Here is a 19,897-nt window from a genome sequence, read left to right on the forward strand (position 1 = left end):
AGAAAGCTTCACGGGAGTGTACTCAAAAACTTCCCAAAGTTTCATGGCGATCGAATGAATGGTGTTTTAATTCTATTTATTTAATCGAGTACTTGTGGATACACGATTTGTTGTTTTTCCATCTGGTGCGTACATCAGTATTCAAAAGATTATGAGGGCCCTGGGGGGCCGATATTTAAAAAGATGTTATTCCAGAAACCTTCGCGGAAGTGTACTCAACAACTTCCCAAAGTTTCATGGCGATCGGATGAATGGTGTAGTAATGCATAAAGGACAAACAGACGGACACACATACATTCGTTTTTATATATGCTAGTCCATTCTTCATGTGAGAAGTGGAATTTTTCTATTGTTAGAGGCATAATGTGGCATTGCCTCAAACCAGCACCACTGGCGATTAGGAAGCACTCTGGAATCCATAAAACCCAGGTTGCAATATATATATATGCACATAAACCTTGTTTAACATACTATAAACATTTACTGTGTTTGGGAGAACACATTCTGTAAATGGATTTCCAGAATGGAGATAGCAGTCCTTTGGGCAAGATTAGAAAAAAATCAAGTTGGCAGTGGTACATCCGCATTTTTATAGGAAGACACATTCTCAAAATATGCCCAGGTGAAACCTGGGAAACTTTCACAAAGTTAAAACATCTATTTGTTCAGCCTTTTAATTAGAGTGTAGAATAGAAATTCTTACACAAGGCTTAAACCTTCTCAAAAGTGACCATGTCAGCTACAAATGACTTTCTCAGCATGGATGGTCTCGTTATTGAAGGGCAAATCATATACAAGAGTCTTACAAATTGTATTCCTGAATTGAGCTGGTATGCTCATAATGTAAGAGTAGAGAAAGTCACTTTGCCTGACATACAGCTGTCTTTTTATGGTAATAAAAACCTCAGAATGTACCTAATTTAATTATAGGAATCTTTCATAATGTTAATATTTTTTTTTTTTTTGCGGATTGAGTGCAAATGTTGTACTTCGGTGTGTGTGGGGTATAAAACGAGGCTTCCTAAAAGAAGCTGGTGAATCCTTTGTTCAGGAATACAGAAGGAGAATTTGATAGTCATTCACTAGCTGTTTTTGTGAGAAAATAAATCTTAAAAAGGAAGCTTGTGACGCAGTACCGTCTGATAGATTTCACTGTGCCACTTCTACGAGGCTTTTTGTGGGGGAACATCCACCCTACATACATTATACCTGTCACATCACTGTAGATATGGTGCAACATGGCGCATTATTTATGCCGCTGCAGTCCCTCCACATGCACATTTATCTTCTGTCCCTGTCCTGTAGTCCCTGACTGAAATGCAGTGGCATGTGTCTTTCTCACCTAAGAGAAGCAGAGTGTGTCTGCCCATTCCAACTCTGTTAACCCTTGCAACAAAGCATACCTCAGACTGTGAGGCTCAGTGACAGTATTTTGTTTTAATTGCTTTCTTATTAAATCACAACGTTTGACATTACACAACCATTACATAGAAAACTGCTGCTGTGTGACTGTCCTAATCACATACCACAGTGCCCCTGGAAGGAGGAGGCTCTGGGCAGTGAGTCTTTAGCCCATCCATTAAAGGTCTCTGAAACACAGAGTGCTCCCTCTAGGCCTGCAGCCCCTTGGGCAGAGAGCAAGGAGGTTAGTTTGAAGGAATGAAGACCAGGCAGATATTCTGCCAATCCACAAAGCCATACGCAGTCATCCTTTATGAATGTCTCAACACTCACTTTTGTCTTGTCTACACATCCCAAACTATAATACGTACTTTGATGCAGATATAGGGAACACATCAGCTTACCAGCTGAAGGGTTTTCAATAGGTGAAAAGCTATAATGTTTGTGCTAAAAAGTCTTATGACAATTACATTATCCCCTTGCTTAAAAGCCTGCATATATTACCGTTACAGGAAAGAGTTAACTTTAAGATTTGTTGTTTAACATTCACTTGCTCACATCACATGATATCTGTCACTGTAGAAGAGTCCACTAACCTTGCTCTTACTCAACTCTGATTGGGTAGCGTATTAAGCAAAGTATATGGAAGAGCCCTTCACAAGGAGGGACTAGTATTGTTTTGCCCTAGACTCAATAGATTTGAATGCCTTGATTTCAGATGAACAAAGAAGGTGGCTCTTGAAGGAGAATTGGTACTTTGAACTTATTTGGCACATGATTTCAGTTGTGGCAGTTCAGAGTTTAAATTTAGTTTTGCTCACTTAATAATATCAATGAAGAAACTTAGGTGGTGTACGTGCAGCTCTGTGCTTTCTTTGAGTTATGTTTCTGCTGCATCAGACAAATGTACTACTTACATTATTGTTGCTAGGTCTGGTGGCTTAGTGGACTAATGTGCCCACTGTAGGAGCCTGTGTTTGACCTCATGGTCACAGGTTCAAATCCCAGTTGGTCTACTCAGCCTTTTATCCTTCTGAGGTTGATAAAGTGAATATCATTCAATAGGTAACAATAAACATTTGTTATTCACCGCCAAGACGCCATCTGCATGCATGTGCGCTTTACAAATACACGTCTTGATATTAGCGCGTTGCAGATGAACGATCCCAGAGATGGTTAATTCAGATGCATTATAGTAAAGCTATCCCTTCAGGTACAGCTCTTGGATTACAGGCTTGCAATGCATTCCCCACTCAAAACATAATAACCCAGCCTTTTCCTAGGACAGCATGGCTTAACTTCAGATAAAATAGCCATGCAGGGCACATAGGCAGTGTAGGTATCTTTGTTGCTGCAATTCTCAGATATATGATGCGGTTACACAGAATAAAAACACTGCAGGGCAATGGATCATGTATTTTGTCTATCATTCTGAGAAATACAAAAAAGAACAAAATACAGCTCACCCAGAGTCAATAGTAGTAAAAAATATAAAATAAGTCCTTAATGATAGAATTAGTGTGAAATGCTGGCTAGATCTTTAGAATAAGGGTCACTTAGGAGATATTTCCTTGAAATGTATCTGTGCCACCATGCTCTTCCAACTAAAGGTTGATATTTACGGCTGTATTGTTACAAGGTTACTGATAACACTCAGTGTCATCTTTGAATCAGTATGTGCACAGTTTGCTATTTTAAAGTGCAGTCAGGTGAATTATTTTGCCAAGCAAACTATTATAATTTCACCCCAATATTTCTGTCCATTTAAAAGAAAATAGTAAATAGGAAACGAAATTACGAAAGACACTTTCTCTGCTTTGACGAGCTCTTCCTTTCAGCTATTACCTATACTGAGGCAAAGGGTCTCAACTGTTTACATAGTGCAGAGATGATTAAGGTTGGAGTTCAACTTAACTGTGTACCTCTTTTATAAATAAGTTTTTAATTCTAAACAGTGTAAAGGCTTGTTGGTGGTTACGTCCCTGTGAATGAATACACACCTGGGAGACCCCTCTGTGTTACCACCATTCACTTCCCAGGATTGAGAATTCTGAGTGATCACTGCATTTTAAACCCTTTCGTTTGGGAGAAAGCAGGATTCGCAGGGCTGCCCTGGGGGATGGGACGTCTGCCCGATCACTATAGATTTTCTAATGCCACCCTTTGTCTAGGTGTGTGTGCACCCCCTTGCAGGAGAAAGGCTCCCCCTAAAGCAGTCACTGCCAGGTTACCAGCTCCGACCTTAGCTTTGTTATGGACCAGTGCTTACTCCTGCGATGGGCCTCATTTATGAAAAGTGATGCATCGCTACGTGAAAACAGCGATGCGTCACTTTTCATTGTACCCTCCTTGCGACACCAATGATGCGTCATATTTACAGTATGACGCATCATTGCGCAAGGAGTTACAGATACGTCTGTATTTCGGACGTATCTGTAGGCGCAAAAGTGACGCATTGCTGGAGCGTGTCACAAAAGTGAAGCAACTCCAGCAATGGGTCCTTTCACATGGGGCCAGCCCATGACGCATTTGTGTCCTAGAAGTGGCGCAGTGAAATCTTATAGATTTCACTGCGTCACTTCCATGACCATTTCTTGCATCAAAACGCCCCCCTTGTATACATTATACCTGGCGCAGGTATAATGTGGTGCAGGGGTTTACAAAGGGACGCATCTACCTAGATGCGTCACTTTGTAAATATGGTGCAACAAGGCACATTTTTTACGCTGCTGGTGCGTCACAAAAAGTGACGCACCATCGGCGTAAAAGTGACGCACGGCCTCATAAATGAGGCCCCTTAAGTATAACAATACACACATGTTTATTTAAGCAACATATTTCAAAATTATAATCTAAGCACTTGGTAAAAATGCTTACAACTCTTGCCGTTTTACTCTGTCGTCTATTATAAGTCATAGTACAAAAAAAACAAAAGAAAAATGGTTTGTATTTTATTCCGATTGTGTATATTCAGGGAAAGGTCAGATCAGACAAAATAAGTTATTCTTAACAAGTGAGGTTCTCTGAATTAAAAACGTGTTTGTCTATTGGACAAGATTAATTACAACTGAGTAATTTGTCATTTTCAGCTTTGTATTGATCCTTTTAAATCGTAAGTGGATTTATATAGCGTTTAATACCAGGAAGAGCTGTTGAGGAATAAATCAAGTAGATTCAACATCACTCTACAAGGCATTACACAAGTCCCAGCATTCACTACATCACAGGGGAGCTCCTACCTCTTTTAGGACCCCATCAAACTTTTTAGGGTGCTTATTCTGACCAAGGTCAAGAATATCAATGAATTTGGAAGACTTAGGGGGCGTCCCTAACATTCTGTGGGATGGGGAGGGGGGGAGGGCATAATTTTACTTTACACCACTGTCACTCTCAGCTTTATTTTCAAGTCTCCATAAACTGAAATAGTAATGGGAACCTTTCACACCCCTAATCAGCCCAAAAGGTATGTGTGATGAAATATCGATGTAAGTTAATTAGAACAGTGATCTGGTTCAATAGCAAGGTAGCAGACAGACACAGTGCTCGGTTGCCCCAGTGTTTCTTTAGCACTCTCCACACCCATTATGTAAAAGGACCTATATATACTGATTTTTTAAAGTAGACAAGTATTGACAAAGACAATATCCGTGGCATGTGTGCAGTGACAAGGCTTTCTTTGTGCATGCACGAACATTTGCAAAAAAGGGATATTTGGAGGGGCGTGGCTAAGATGGCCAAAATGGTAGATGTGTGAACCTGGACTTCTCGCCGGACGAATTAAATTCTGCCATAGTCCATCCGGAAGCCTGATCCGCGCACTATCCATACTTCTGCGGCAGTGGAGGATTCTTACCGGAGTCTTATTCTGAGATGACTCCCCTCCAATAGAGGACTGGGGCCTGGTGGCAGCCCACAGCCTGATCGAGGAGCAGAGACCTGTAGCTACTGACCAGAGCCTGAGATGTGCGCCGGCTGTGCCCAGTTGAGCACAGCAGTCTGGGGTGTTGACCCAACATGTCAGTCCGCCCAGCACATAATGGCAAATTTGTAAACAAACTCAGACATTTTACCTATAAATTCAACTGTGGGCCCTCGTCAGCAGCAGACTGGACTACAGCAACACACTCTACGCAGGAATCCCAGCCAAACACCTACGACGACTACAACGCATCCAAAACGCCTCCGCCCGACTGATCGTCAACATCCCCCGCCGCAGCCACATCACCCCCTACCTGAGAGACCTACACTGGCACCCCGTCGACAAGAGGATCACCTTCAAGCTCCTCACCCACGCACACAAAGCACTCCACAACACAGGACCAGCCTACCTGAATAGCAGACTCAGCTTCTACACCCCCACCGCCAGCTCCACTCCGCCAGCCTCGCCCTCACCGCTGTCCCCCGCATCCAACGAACGACCTCCCATGGCAGATCCTTCTCCTACCTCGCCGCCAAGACCTGGAACACCCTCCCTACCCACCTACGGCAGACCCAAGACCTACTCGCCTTCAGAAGACTCCTCAAGACCTGGCTCTTCGAGCAGTAGCGGCACCCCCTCCCCTCAGCGCCTTGAGACCCTCACGGGTGAGTAGCGCGCTTTACAAGTACTCTGATGATTGATTGTGAAAAAGCTAAACAAATTCAAAGCGTTTTGCAGTCTGTGCTGTTCAAAAACACTTCCTCTCTAATGCAGCAGTACAGGAAACTATTTTAAGGTTTAGGTTGCGTGCTGATTTATTGGGGCTCAAGGGAAATTTTATGTTTTTGGGTAAGTATCGGTTTTAGATGATAAGGGAGTTTTCAGGGTTTAGGGTCGATGTGTGTTTTTGAATGGTGAGATATTTTTCGGGTTTAGGGTGGGTATGGATTTTGGGTGGAAATTGAGTTTTTCAGGTTTTTGGTGGTTATGAGTGTTTGGGTGATAAGGTATTTTTTAGGGTATAGGGTGGGTATGGGTTTTTGGGTGGCATGTGAATTTTTAGTGTTTACCGTGGGTATTGGTATTTGGGTGGCAAGGGATTTCTTTAAATTTAGGGTGGGTATGGGTATTGGGTGGTAAGAGATTTGTTTCGGGTTAGGGTGGCAAAGGAATTTAAGGGTTTAGCGTGGGTATGGGTTTTTGGGTGGCAAGGGAATTTTTATAGTTTAGGGTGGGTGTTTTTATTGGCAAGGGAATTTCTAGGAGTTAGGATGCGTATGGGTTATTGGATGGCAACATAATTTTTAGTGTTTTTTGACTTGTCTATTTCTTTTGCGCCGGTTAACGAATCTTCACAAAATGTTCCAAAAAAGTGTGCTGGTGATTCCAGCTGTGCATGTAAAATTTCGGGGGAATAGAAAAAGGCAGAGGTAAAAAAGAGCTTTTCCCCATGTTCTTGTGGAATTACCACCCATTAAAATCGGGTTTGATGTAGGAACATCAGCCCACTCATGATCAAACGGGGTAAAATTCCATGCTGGAATTCCATGTCTACGTGACTCATAATCAGGGTTGCCATAGGTATTGTAACTAAAAATGTTGTGGTGAATCTCTGTTATACACCTAGAGGACAGGTGCGGATTGGCCCTTACACACTGGTGTGGTGGTCCAATGTTGGGGAAAGGCGAATAGATTCTTGGGGTGGACGGGATCCCTGACAGGTAGGATTCCCCTGCGGATTGGGGAGCAATTGAGTGAAGTGACTCAATTGAAGGGCTTTAGGGGCTAGCAGCTCATTGGAATAGACTACTTGGGAGACGTGTGAAGGGGGGATGCCCCCCTCTCCTTTGAATATCTACAGAAAGAATATGATCTCCAGGATTTGCAGCGTTATCATTATCTATGCCTTGTCCATGCCATGCGTTCTCATGTTCGTGGGGGCGCATCCATTCCGGAGTATTCCCCATGGAGGATCGTTTACTCCTGGATCCCATTCTTGAAAAGCCCATATCCACGATATACCGGAAGTTTATAAATAACATGCCCGATCCATTAGTGTAATTAAGGGCGACCTGGGAGCGAGATCTAGGCCCCCCTGGATGACGACAATTGGCAGGACGCCCTGCAGAGTCCCCAGGAGATTGCGATCTGTGTTAGGTTACGGCTGATACAGCTCAAAATTCTTCACCGGGTGTACTACCCTCGGACCCTACTGCATTCCTGGGGTGGGTGTCAGTATGTCTTGTGCGCGCGCGGGTGTGGGGGGGAAGGATCCTTCTACCACATACTGTGGGATTGCCCGGAGATTGTCCCTTATTGGACCAAAATCACTGATATAATGGCAGAGGTGGTGGGCTCCCCGGTTCCGAAGGAGCCTAGATGGTTACTCTGAATGATTAAAGGGCCCACTGATTGGGCCAGGTATGAGGAACTCTGGCTGGCAGTAGGAGTTGCAAAGCAGAACATTTCCAGGGCATGCGGGGTGTCGGCCCCTCCACAGTTGGACCAATGGGAGCGGGACCTGGATTGGTTTCAGAGGGTAGAGGAAACCATTTACAAAAGTAGGGGGTGCCCGAAAAAGTGCAAGAAGATTTGGGGGCCCTGGAGAAGATACAGGGGAATGGGGGTGGTCTAGGGTAATGGTTCTTACACTGGGCGTTCTGTTAATGATCGAAAGTGACTATCCCATGCATTGAACACTCCTTATTTGTTTGATGCAATGCGACCAATGGATTGACATGTCAAATGAAAGGAGCACTGTAATAAAGAGTTAAAAAAAATGTTTTTGGTGTGGTGCTATCCATAAACCCCATTATTCCAATAGTGGATGCAGCAAGAGTTACTTCTCATTCTGGAATTTATTGGGCCACTCATAATGAGTGTATTAAAGTATTCTAAAAAAACACCTTTTTTGTTTTAACCCTTTCGATGCTGATGACGAGCTCAGCTCGTCATCACCCACGGGTGTCGTGTGCTGATGACGAGCTGAGCTCGTCATAGAAGCAGCAAAATTGAAATTTGCAGCACAGGGCAAAAATCCCCACAGCAGCCATGTGGTTAAAACATTCACCATGGTATAGCTTTTGATTCAAGACTACCCAGTGTTTCAATGACAGCCAGCGATTATTATTTTTGCCAAGGGAACATTGCACCTCGTTCACAGGACACTGGGACAGCAGTCCTTTTCTGATGTGCAGGGTGGCCCAGTAGTCGGCTGTCAGTTAATAACAAAAGTACACATGAGGCCCCATAACCAAAATTGTGCCACCTGCAAACTCTTTGAAATGACCAACTGAGCAAATATGTGTTAACGGAGATTTCATATTCTGCTGCTCCAATATGATAAAACGTCAGAGCAGAATATCTAAAAGGAGCTTTTACATTACTGTTGAACATTCCCCCATCCCCCAAATGAATAGGGTAAACACATACCTGCATGCCAGGCTTTGAAAACTCTAGAAAAGTTCAAGAGAAAAATTCAACTTTATGTTGTTAAGAATATTATGTGCGATACAAGCATTTTCTGGATATTATGTTGTTAGAAACATCTATTTTCATATACATTTACGCATTACACGAGGATATAACATTATGAAAATAACAAATGTGATATACTAAATAAAATAACTCAAACTATTAAAATTCAGATAATGCATACAAACCATAAAATGTATGGTGTAACCAGGGATAATATCCTAAAAAAACAGCTTCACATATCTGTATGCCATACATTAAATACCAGGGGCCTCATTGACAACTTTTTGGTGCAAGGCAGTGCTGCAAGGCTTGTGGCTGTGCTGGCCTGCATCAAAAGAAAAGGGCATGAATGTGCAGTATGTAGGAGTTATGGTGCATTCCTGTACTCTTTCACTGCACTGGCACACAAATGGCTGCCTTGTGCCGATGCATGCACCCTTACACCATGATGCAGGGGTTTGTGCGTTGTAAGAATTATTATTTTTGTGCAAGAAGATATACCTCCCTGCACAAAAACAATCAATGGAAGTGTTTTGCTCTTTCTATGTGGCCTGTTCTTTATGCCACCACTGAGGAGGCATATGGTTTGACGCATTCTCAGATTTACGTTATGTTGTCAACTTTGGAATGTGTCAAAACGGCCACCAAAACGCCCAAGGCACCCCTCCCTGATACAGGCTGAGGCAACGCAGCAACCTGCGCTGTCTTACACCATATCTAAGAGGCCATTAAAAGCCATGCAGGGTAGCATTGCTAGCCTTGTAGATATTGGTTTGCACTCTGCGCCCCTGGAGCATAAAAAAAAATGACACTCCAGTGGCCCACATGGTTTGTAAATAAGCCCCCGATTCTTAGTTGCCGTTTAACTCATGAAACCATGTTATGCAATATCGCAAAAACTCGGTACCAGCGATCTCTTACAGTAAAGCTGAAAATAGATGCCAAAAATCCTAGTTTCATGATTAGAATGTACCAAATGGATCAGGTCCCATGGTAGTGGGTGACTACTGGGAAGTATTCATGATAGATACTGAAATTTACCACCACTTTTTTAAAACTTGCAACTATTTCAATAAATTTGGAGACTAGTTGCTCATTTTCTAAACTTGTCTAAAAGGTTGCAGGAGCGAGTAGGCAATGCTTACTTCAGAAGATTTTCAAGAAATTAGAAGTTAAAAACACTATGAATAATAATCACACACAAACTCAGTCTCGGACTGCATTATATTTTTTAACATGGCCTGATTTAGAGGAGGGGATTTAGAATAAAAACCTCAAAATGCACCATAGTAGCTATGTGACTCATAGTATCCGTGCTGCCCAGTAAACATTTTCTGATGTATCAGCTCAGACCGTGTCTCTCTACTCATACAAAGTGTCCTGCAACGTAAAATGTAAAGTTGACCATCCTAAACACCATACTTGTAAAAGTGCAGAATTCTTTAAAAGTTTGAGAACAGCACAAGTTCAATGACTGTCCTGTTGGATACATCTAATTTGGCTTTTTTTCATGCCTTTTAGAATTCCAAAACTTGATTTGAAAGCTTATTGAAAACAGTGTCCAGTTACATGTACAGCATGTGTTTAGGTCTATAGCCATCCATCGATGCAGTTGCCCATGTTTTAAGTTGCCTAGTGGGCAGCGCACAGATCCTTTTCAGTGCATTATAGGTGATGTACTTTTGACAGAACAATATTTGATGTGGAAAGACCAGTAAACGGAAATATGTTTTACTAAAAGAAATGCTGCTCGTGGAGTGTTCATGTAAAGGGGTCAGTTTATGACAGATGGCAACATTTAATTACTGAAAAGGCCCCACTCCAAAAAAACACATTTGGCATGCCGTCATCATTTGTGCATAAACTCGTGAAACACTCATTTATTTAAGCCAGAGTTACTGACATTGTCACTGCTGCTAGAAAAACCGGCTCCACTTTGAAATGAGATACATTAATTTTGTAGGACATCTGCTTCCGTAGCAAGTTTGTGTTTTTTAATGTAAGTCAAAAATAAGGTGACATAACTGTAGAAGCCTCCTTGATGTCATGCTGGTGGGCTGTGCTTTGGTCCAGAAGTCTGCAATCCACCTACAGACATTTGCCTAAAAAATGTAAAGCGCCCGTGTACCTTCGGGTCACGCTATATAAAGCTGCAAACATTAACTTGGGCGAGAAGGAGGAAGGGGCTCGGCTGGAGCTGGGAGTGTCGAGACCCAGGCACTTTGTCATGCAGAGCGCCCCTGGCAGTGACCCATTCACACCTGCTGCTCCTCAGCCTCAGACTGACAAAAGACGCATTCCCCTGCAGATCGTCAGGAGGGGGAGGGGTGCGGCACAGGATGGGACCCAGGTGAAGTTCATTCTTTTGCAGGGACCGACGGCGAGAGGGTGCTTTAATTTTCAGAACTGGGAGAAGTGGCATTTGAGCACGCTACAAGCTCACTTCGAAATCCATTGCAAAAATTGAAAGTAAGCCATTTTTAGGAAAATAAACACAAGTCTACACCTAGAAAAAGCACACGCGTTTAAAATCTGTAACTATTTTATTAAATGATACAATCTATATACTCCTTTATTAAAAAGATTATGTTTCTGAAAAATATGTACTGCTTTTGCTTTAGTCGTGATATTTCCATGATTTGAATTGTATCTGTAAAACGTCTGTATATAAACGTTTTCCATTACGCATTGTAGGACTGGTTTCTGGATGTAGGTTTATAGAAAGGCTTTGCTTTTTGATTTGGAAGATTAGCCCTTAGAAGCTGGAATATCAAGCATTTTCGTTTTACTCTTTATATTTTCTAGCTTGTAGTTTAGCTTTTCAGATTTTGAACTACAAGCCTCAGAATGCAACAAATGAAATATAACACAAGGAAAGTCTGCTAATGGATAACTTGGTCGCTCATAATCCACATACTTCTCACTCTAGAATACCAAAAAGATGCTGTATTTGGTTAAATTAACCCATTTTAGCTAGGAATGAGCACGGGTTGGCAGATCACACCATTAAACTCTCAATCAATCAATAAATGCTTAGTCAAATTTAACACAAAAATACGTAAAGCAGTAAAATCACCAAAAATACAGGGGCAGATTTACAAGAAAGTGACACATCTGTACAGATGCGTTACTTTCCCGGTGCAACCCTGAGAAACCCTTGCGCCACCATGGATGTGCCGTATTTACAATACGGCACACCATGGCGCAAGGATTGACAAATGCGTAAAAAATTCTGACGCATCTTTTGGGTCAAAATTCACGCAATGCTGGAGTCGTGTCGCAAGCATGACGCAACTCCAGCAAAGCATTTTGAGGCCTATTCCCACTAGCAGGTGTAAGGTTTTGACGCAGTGGCGTCCTAGAAGTGATGCTGTGAAATCTTGTACAAGGCTTTCATGCGTTGGAACGCCCACCCTGCATACATTAAACCTGATGCAGGTATGAGGTGATGCAGGGCTTTCCATCATGACAAATCTCCGTAGATGCGTCAAATTGTAAATTGGCCGCATTTTTTACACCGCCACTGCTTCACAAAAGTGACGCTACGCCAGCGCAAAAATGTCGCAAGGGGCCTGTAAATCTGCCCCAATGTATTTTTGTTACATTAAACTCTCAAAGTATCCCATTCAAGGAAAGAGTAGGCCGGGGTCACTGTCTCCTATGTCTGAAACTAATGTTCATTAGATGCAAAAGCAAGTATCTATGACAATTTTTTTTTCACTCGCAGGCCATTAGAGATACGAAACAAAACAAATCAGTTACAAAAAATATATATTTTACTGTTTGACTCGTAGCTCCTACATATTTTCTTACATTTAAAGTGTCATTAGGCTCTGAGGGCATTAAAACAGTTGTACATTTATTTATTTATAAAGTTTAAAAGAGATTACACTAATTTCGTAATCCAGCAGTCCCGTGCTGATTTGAGCTCTTTCTACTATCTAAGTTGCAATACTTCTCTCTTCTATCTCAAATTGTGTACTTGTGGAAATGATTCTAGCCACATGAATGTCTAACACAAACTCCTCCCTAATTGCAAGCTTACCTCTTCATGTAACTTTTGTAGCATGCACAAAATGTACTTTCCCAACTTTGTCCTACTCGGCAAAACCCAGGATTTACATGTCAACCCCAGTCAAATCCTTAAAGGACTCTTGCATGACCTTTTAAGCACCCACCCTCCTGCCTCACTCTCCCCAGCCAACCCTTGGCTAACACAGTTGTTGATGACCAGTCAGCTATGGGCCCTATACTCTCCTTCACTATAAGCAACAGGAAAGTTCCCTCTTATCTTCTTGTGAGAGGATGAACCTTCGTCATAGCTTGCTTCATGACAGTCTAATGCTACCTGTATATGGACACCAATCAAGACTTGACTGCCTCCTTCCTCATCACTATCTTCCATGCTGTGTCAGTGTTTAAGGGCTGCCTGTCCCAATCAGCAGATTTCTTATGTGTGCCTGTTGGCATCCTATCTGCCTCCCTCAGGATGGCAAAGACTCCAAAGATGAGAGCAACCGTAACCCATAGATATCCATAGGTTCTCATTTATGGGACCTGAGTTGCCTCCAAGTCTTCAGTTCTGCCTTTTCCACCAAGGGCCATTAGCACTTATCACTAGGAATTACCACCATATTAAGGTGAAGGGTCTCCCTACATTGGACCTCCTCAGTTTTGCCTCCTTCCACAGGCTGTGGGAAACACCCAGAGGGGTTCTGCTATGTTAGGTCCCGGAATCATGCCGGAGGCCCTGCTCCTCCTCAGTAAAGGTGAATGGTGACCCACAATTGCTGGTAGCTATGTTACTCAGTCAGTAGCTGCCTGGCCTGAAGGTTGCTTGTCCCAGCATTTCCAGCTCTTTGGTCAATCATCAATGAATGACAGTTCACCACAGTCGCCCTCCTCTACCATCCAACACCATTCTGACAATCCTATCAAATTAAAGTGAGGCAGTGCCTGACACTTGCGGACCCACACACCGGAGATCCACTTCAATCCTCACTCCATGCTCACCTTGTTGAAAGCCAACCGAATCAATAGAGGAAGTGCTGAGGGACTTGAAAAAGGTGAGTGCTATTAAAAGAAGCACTGTGATAGTTGAGTATATGGCATATTTTTGGGCTGCATAAGAATTTTGTTAGCTACTTAGTGTGTTTTTGCTGTTTTGGTAATGTGTTGCAGTTGCATTTATAAAGTATTTCAATCCACTTATGAGGCACCAATTAACTACAATAATATATTACTTACTCACTTATGAGGCACCAAGGTGCATTTTAAGAGGGGTAGCATACTAATTCATGGAAGTGTGGTGTCAAGTGGCTTAGTTGAATAGTGTTTCAATGTCATGCATGAGAACCATAGTTGTGTTTTTATCTTTTTATTGTTGCTGTGCATTGGCATGTACTGAAGCAAAAGGAGAGAAAGGACAGTGAAATAAAATGAAACACTCACTATGACTAGCCTAATTAATTCCGATGGATCTACAATTGAAGTTACCGTTCAGCATCGGAAATATGGGTTCTGCAATACCTCCAAAGACCTGAATTTCCCCCCCAGCGACTTTGCCTGCTGAAAGCAGGGGTAGTCCCCCTGAAACTCTGTGGCATGAGGCATTACGAGCAATTGGATGATGTGTTTTTGATTCCCCTGGTCGCTCTAATTTCTGAGTGGCTTTTCCTATAGATGGCTCTGTAGGTAATGAAGTTAAGTCTTAAAGGCAGAGCATCTGGCAATTGGAAGTCAACAGAGCGCTGGAGGACAGGGTAGATGTGGTCATGTAAATGGATTCATTTCAGTCTTCAGAGCAGTCAGAACAAGGCCTGGACTAGTGTCTTTGCATCATCAAGAGGAGAAAGGGCGAGTGAAATAGAAGCCAGGTGCATGTGAGGTAAATGTGGAATGCAGAAAACTTCATAATAGAGTATGCATGGTGTATAAAGCATTTATTGGGACTTAGTTCATTTAGGGAACATGGGAAAGGCTGCAATTGATAGTCACTCCAAGGTTTCTCACTTTTGTCAATATGGGTGGTGCTGCACTAAATTCCTGATTTCAAATGCTTGTAGACCAGTAGTTCTACCAATTGCTTCATGTTAAGATAGAATCTCTGTTTTGGAGCAGTTTAGTTTAAGGTGAATACTCCGTATTGGTATTGACTTAAGTCAGTGGTCTAGTCCTGATGTTTCCAGGTCCCCCTGTTGTTTCAACTTTAAGATGACCTACATGGGGTCAGTGCACTTTTAGCACATTAGGTTGAGGATATTGAGGAATTTAGGTAGTAGTCTCAGGTAGGCATTAAAAGGCAATAATGTGATGAATGAGATTTTAGCAACAGCATCATTAATGTTGACATATGGTGATGTGAATTGAGCAGCAAGATTATGCTGGGTTTAATGGAAAGGTAGGATGAGAATCAGTCAGAGGCTAAGTTCGTCTGGGCTTACTATAAGGGAGTGGTGGTGAACTCTGTCAAAAGAAGCAGTTCGAACCAGCAGTGAGAATTCAGCAACTCTGGTCCTGTCCAAAGAGGTCTTCACATTATCTGAAATGGAAATCAGAATTCAGTTGATGCCTCCCAAATGGTGGCCAACCCTGGCATTGTGGTTGTCCCCGGCATCATAATGGCTACAATCAGCACATTTTGTGTCTTCTTGGCCAGCCACTGCATTATTGCACAGTGCTATATTTTGAGCATCCTTGTCATTGTGCTGGATATCACTGAGATGTAATGGCAGGACCTGGGCACTTGAGGAATAATCTGTTCATGCTTGGGGTTTGTAAATTTGAGTAACTAAAGGATATTCCTGTCCCCTGACAATGCGCTTAATGTACCATCCTGAATTGTAGAGGAAGAGTACGGAGAAATCCGAATTTTTTGAATAATTATAGCTCCAATTGGAGCCCTTGTTAGTAGTGGAGCGGAGCGGAGCACTGAGCACTTTGTCCTTCAACGGGACCACAGTCACCGGCAATCTTTGCGCCAGGAGGTCCCTATGCATATCTGCCGCGCCAGGTGGCGCTTAAGAGCGGTTGCGAGCTCCCGCAGGGTGGGAGCCCTTGTTTGTAGTGGAGCGGAGCGGAGCACTGAGCACTTTGTCCTTCAACGGGACCAGTCACCAGCAATCTTTGCGCCAGGAGGCGCCTACGTAGGACGTGCACGGGCTTACCGGGGCAAAGCCCTGGCCAAGGGCGGGCCCGTTCTCGCCTGGAGTAGGCTGGGCTGGGCCACCCCTCGGACACTGATTCTACAGATTGGAAGGGGCATGTTCTAGCTTTCCAGGTACTGTAGTCTCATGTTATGTTATCCCATTGAACAAGCCCTACCGCTTTTATATTCAATCTGTTCCTTCCATGGCATTTACTTCACGGTCATTTGATTCTGGAATGAACAAGCGCAAGGGAGTAGCGGGTACTTTGGACGCCTTTCTCACCAGGGCTGAATCAATGTTTACCCATGAGATTCAGCTAACAGAACGCCGACTCTCTTTGGACCCAGTCTATGGCACCATCATTCTTTATTTGCAAATAAGGATACAATGGCAACAGTGAAGCATTCTGGGTTTCATAACTGACCACAATTGCTTTTAGCAATGTTATAAAACCACTAACAACATATAGACCCAAAATGTCAAAATTCAAAAGCTTCATGACAATAAAGGTTTATTTTATTAAATAGAGAAACGGTTCATTTGAATGAAAAATACTTTGATAAATATAGTGCTATGCAGCTTTTACTTTGAAAAGTCTGTTTTCATGCTGCTAATATGTGTTTCTGTTGAGCAAAGTGTATTTAAATGCAAAGTGTGGCTAGGACTATGGCTTGGCATCTTTGTATGAATGTCATCATGACAAAGCAGTGCATTTTTAAGTCTGGCTGAACATACATGTGGCATACTCAGCCAATCAACATCATGTAGTCAAATTTTGTTTAAGTGCACGTAATCAAATCAGTTCCTACAAAAGAATTCCATAATTGTCACAATTCTAACATAATACTTGTAAAGGCAGAAATTCAAAAACTCTGTTTAACTCTGTAGTCCTAAAAAAAGATGCTCGGGAACTCTGACCTACTGCAAAGGTATCAAACAACTTGGCACAATGGCAATTTGCGCATCCCACAATGTCCCATGTCACAAATACCTGGTGCTTGCTATATTCTCTGCATATTGTTCTGCTCATTAAATCACTCAAAATAAATATTATGATATTCAAATATATCTTTTAATAATTCACTAATTTTATAAGACCTCCCTTGTCTGTTAAAAATATACTTCCCCATGCTGCAGGCATAACATTGCTTCCGTTCACTGTATGCAAGAACGTAGCCCATAGCGCAATATAGCTCTAGTCACTCACAGACCTCCAGCCATTATCTAAAAGAACATATTCCATAGTGCATTTTAGTATGTAAACAAAGGCAACGCAACACAAAATCTCTGAATTCCTGATACAGGCATTGATGCCGCAAGGTTATTTGCAAAAAACGATCAGATCAGTTTATATCCTATTTCAGTGCACTGCACCATCATTCTTTAATTGCAGCTACAGATCAAACGGCCATTGTGAGGTATTTTGGGATTAGAAATTGACCCTAATTGCTTTTAGCTATATTTATAATACCACAAACTATTTTCAGACACAAAAAGTCTAAATTAAAATAGCTTCATGCAAATAAAAAAATAATTTTAATAAATAGAAAGGTTAATTTTCATGAAAATATTTGAATAATTACAGGACTGTGCCGCTTTCCCTTTGAAATGTCTGTCCCTTGTGCTGCTAGCATGAGATTCTGGTGAGCACAGTGTGTTTAAAATGCAAAGTGTGTTTAGGACTGCAGTACCATCACCGGTCTACGGGGGCAGAGCTGAGCACAAATATAAACACACTTGATGTAACACAGGTCCCCACAAGGCAATTTTTTTTAAAGTTGTAAAAATTGACACAGATGTTACTTAAGCCATTTTTTATCATTTAGAAGACATTGCCTTGTGGGGACTTGGGTTCAAGTCCCCACAGTGCACTCAAGTCCCCACAGCGTGAGTGTGTTATCACACCCAAGTCCCCACAAGGATAGTAACACAAACCCACACACACACACACACACACACACACACACACACACACACACACACACACACACACACACACACACACACACACACACACACACACACACACACACACACACACACACACACACACACACACACACACACACACACACACACACACACACACACACACACACACACACACACACACACACACACACACACACACACACACACACACACACACACATGTTTATATCACTCTATGAAGACCAGTGAAAAAAACCTACATTATGAGGGCCACCCTTTCTGATCATCAGAGAATCAAAATGATCATACATTTTATGTTTATACTATAATGACAGTATGAAAGTTATATCAGATTTTAAAAAACGATTATGGGAATAGTTTTGAGACTTTCTGACATAACCCCCTTATGAGGACCGCATATGTCCCGTATCCAAGAGTTATGAAGACCATTTTTACACACTACATAAAGACAGCAAACAGCTTTACGAGGACCGGTGTGTGTTTTTATACAAGGCTGTTTATGAGGACCAGATTATATTTTGCATATAGTGTCTTCCTATTTGGTACAGTATATATTTGTAAAAAAAAACAGCCTTTATTTGGATCCCTTTCGTATGTGACTGACAATTTATTACAGAATACATATGCATTTAGCAAACACTGCTTTCTTATTTCATCCAGCATATATTTAACTGACCATACTGGATTTCAAATAGTGTATTATTTAGACAATACCTTTAAAAAATAGTTCCTAACTGCTAAAATATCCATCTTTTCACTGTGTTTCCCTTTGAATTTGTGTAGTTCTGCATCCTCAATTCAGTTGGTATTTTGAACATTTTGAAGAGCTGCTTTTCAGTTTCCAGCCACATGTGCTATATTCTTAAAGTGGTAAAAAATGTAGGGCCCGGATTAGGCATTGTAGCACTTGTAAAACTGCAGACGGGATCTCCATCTCGTTTTTGAAGGTGTATCCCATTCATCCAACTCTAATTATGGCATTTGACAATTTGTAAGTAAATTCTGTCCATAAATTGTGAAAAGCTGGTTAAACGTCAACTTCAACATAAGAACTTGAGGTCGCTCAAATAAGACCTGGAAGGCAAGAGTAGAGCTGAACCTATTTTGATCTTTAAAATGGGGATACATAGGTGTTTGTCTTTCTGTAGCTATGGGTTTTACACATGTTTAGGTGCCTGATATGTCTGTGCTTCTATTGCCATCATATGGATCATATCTTAGTGTGTGTCAAAAAAGTGTGATCTGTTATCCATCACAACGAGGACCATATGATATTGTGTGTTAAACATCTGACCCTATTCTCATAGCAATTACCTCACCATTAGGTCCGATGCTAATTTGTACTGTTATCAAAGCTACTGTTATCAAGCATGAATTTCTTTTCTATTCAATAAGGACTATATCACCTAGTATATTACAATTGCATGTGGTTTTACCATTCACACTGAGAAACAGATAATATGGCATGCTACAAGATTTTGTTCTTTGATACATCACATTGAGGGCCACATCATGGTGTTTGTTAGTAATATGAGCGGGTGCCTATTCATCACAGAGGACATTTTCATACTGTGTATTGCAGGGTTGTGCATGCTTTAAACATCACCAGGAGAAAAATATTATGGAGTGTGTTACAAGTCAATGCTTGTTAGACCAGTCAGCCTTAGGGTGGTCGTCCCCAAAGCTGATTGCCTTCACCCCCACTATATTTCTGAATTTGCTTTTGTTGGCCTTAGGACTGCTAACCAGTGCTAAACTGCTTGTTCACATTCCCTAAAACATGATAGAACTGGACTACAGACCCCATTGTCACATTTAATTTATTTGCAAGTACCTAGTAAAGTAAATTCATATTTCAATCCTCAATTTTAAAAATGCCACTTTTTAGAAAGTTGGAAACAAGAAAAAGGTCTGGACGTACGATTTTGAATAAATACATTCATAAATAACCACCTTAGATTCTCAAGTAGTTATATTGTTTTCCTTACACTTGTTATTT

This window comes from Lissotriton vulgaris, chromosome 6 (assembly GCF_964263255.1).
Source record: "Lissotriton vulgaris chromosome 6, aLisVul1.2, whole genome shotgun sequence".
In the NCBI taxonomy this organism is placed as follows: domain Eukaryota; kingdom Metazoa; phylum Chordata; class Amphibia; order Caudata; family Salamandridae; genus Lissotriton; species Lissotriton vulgaris.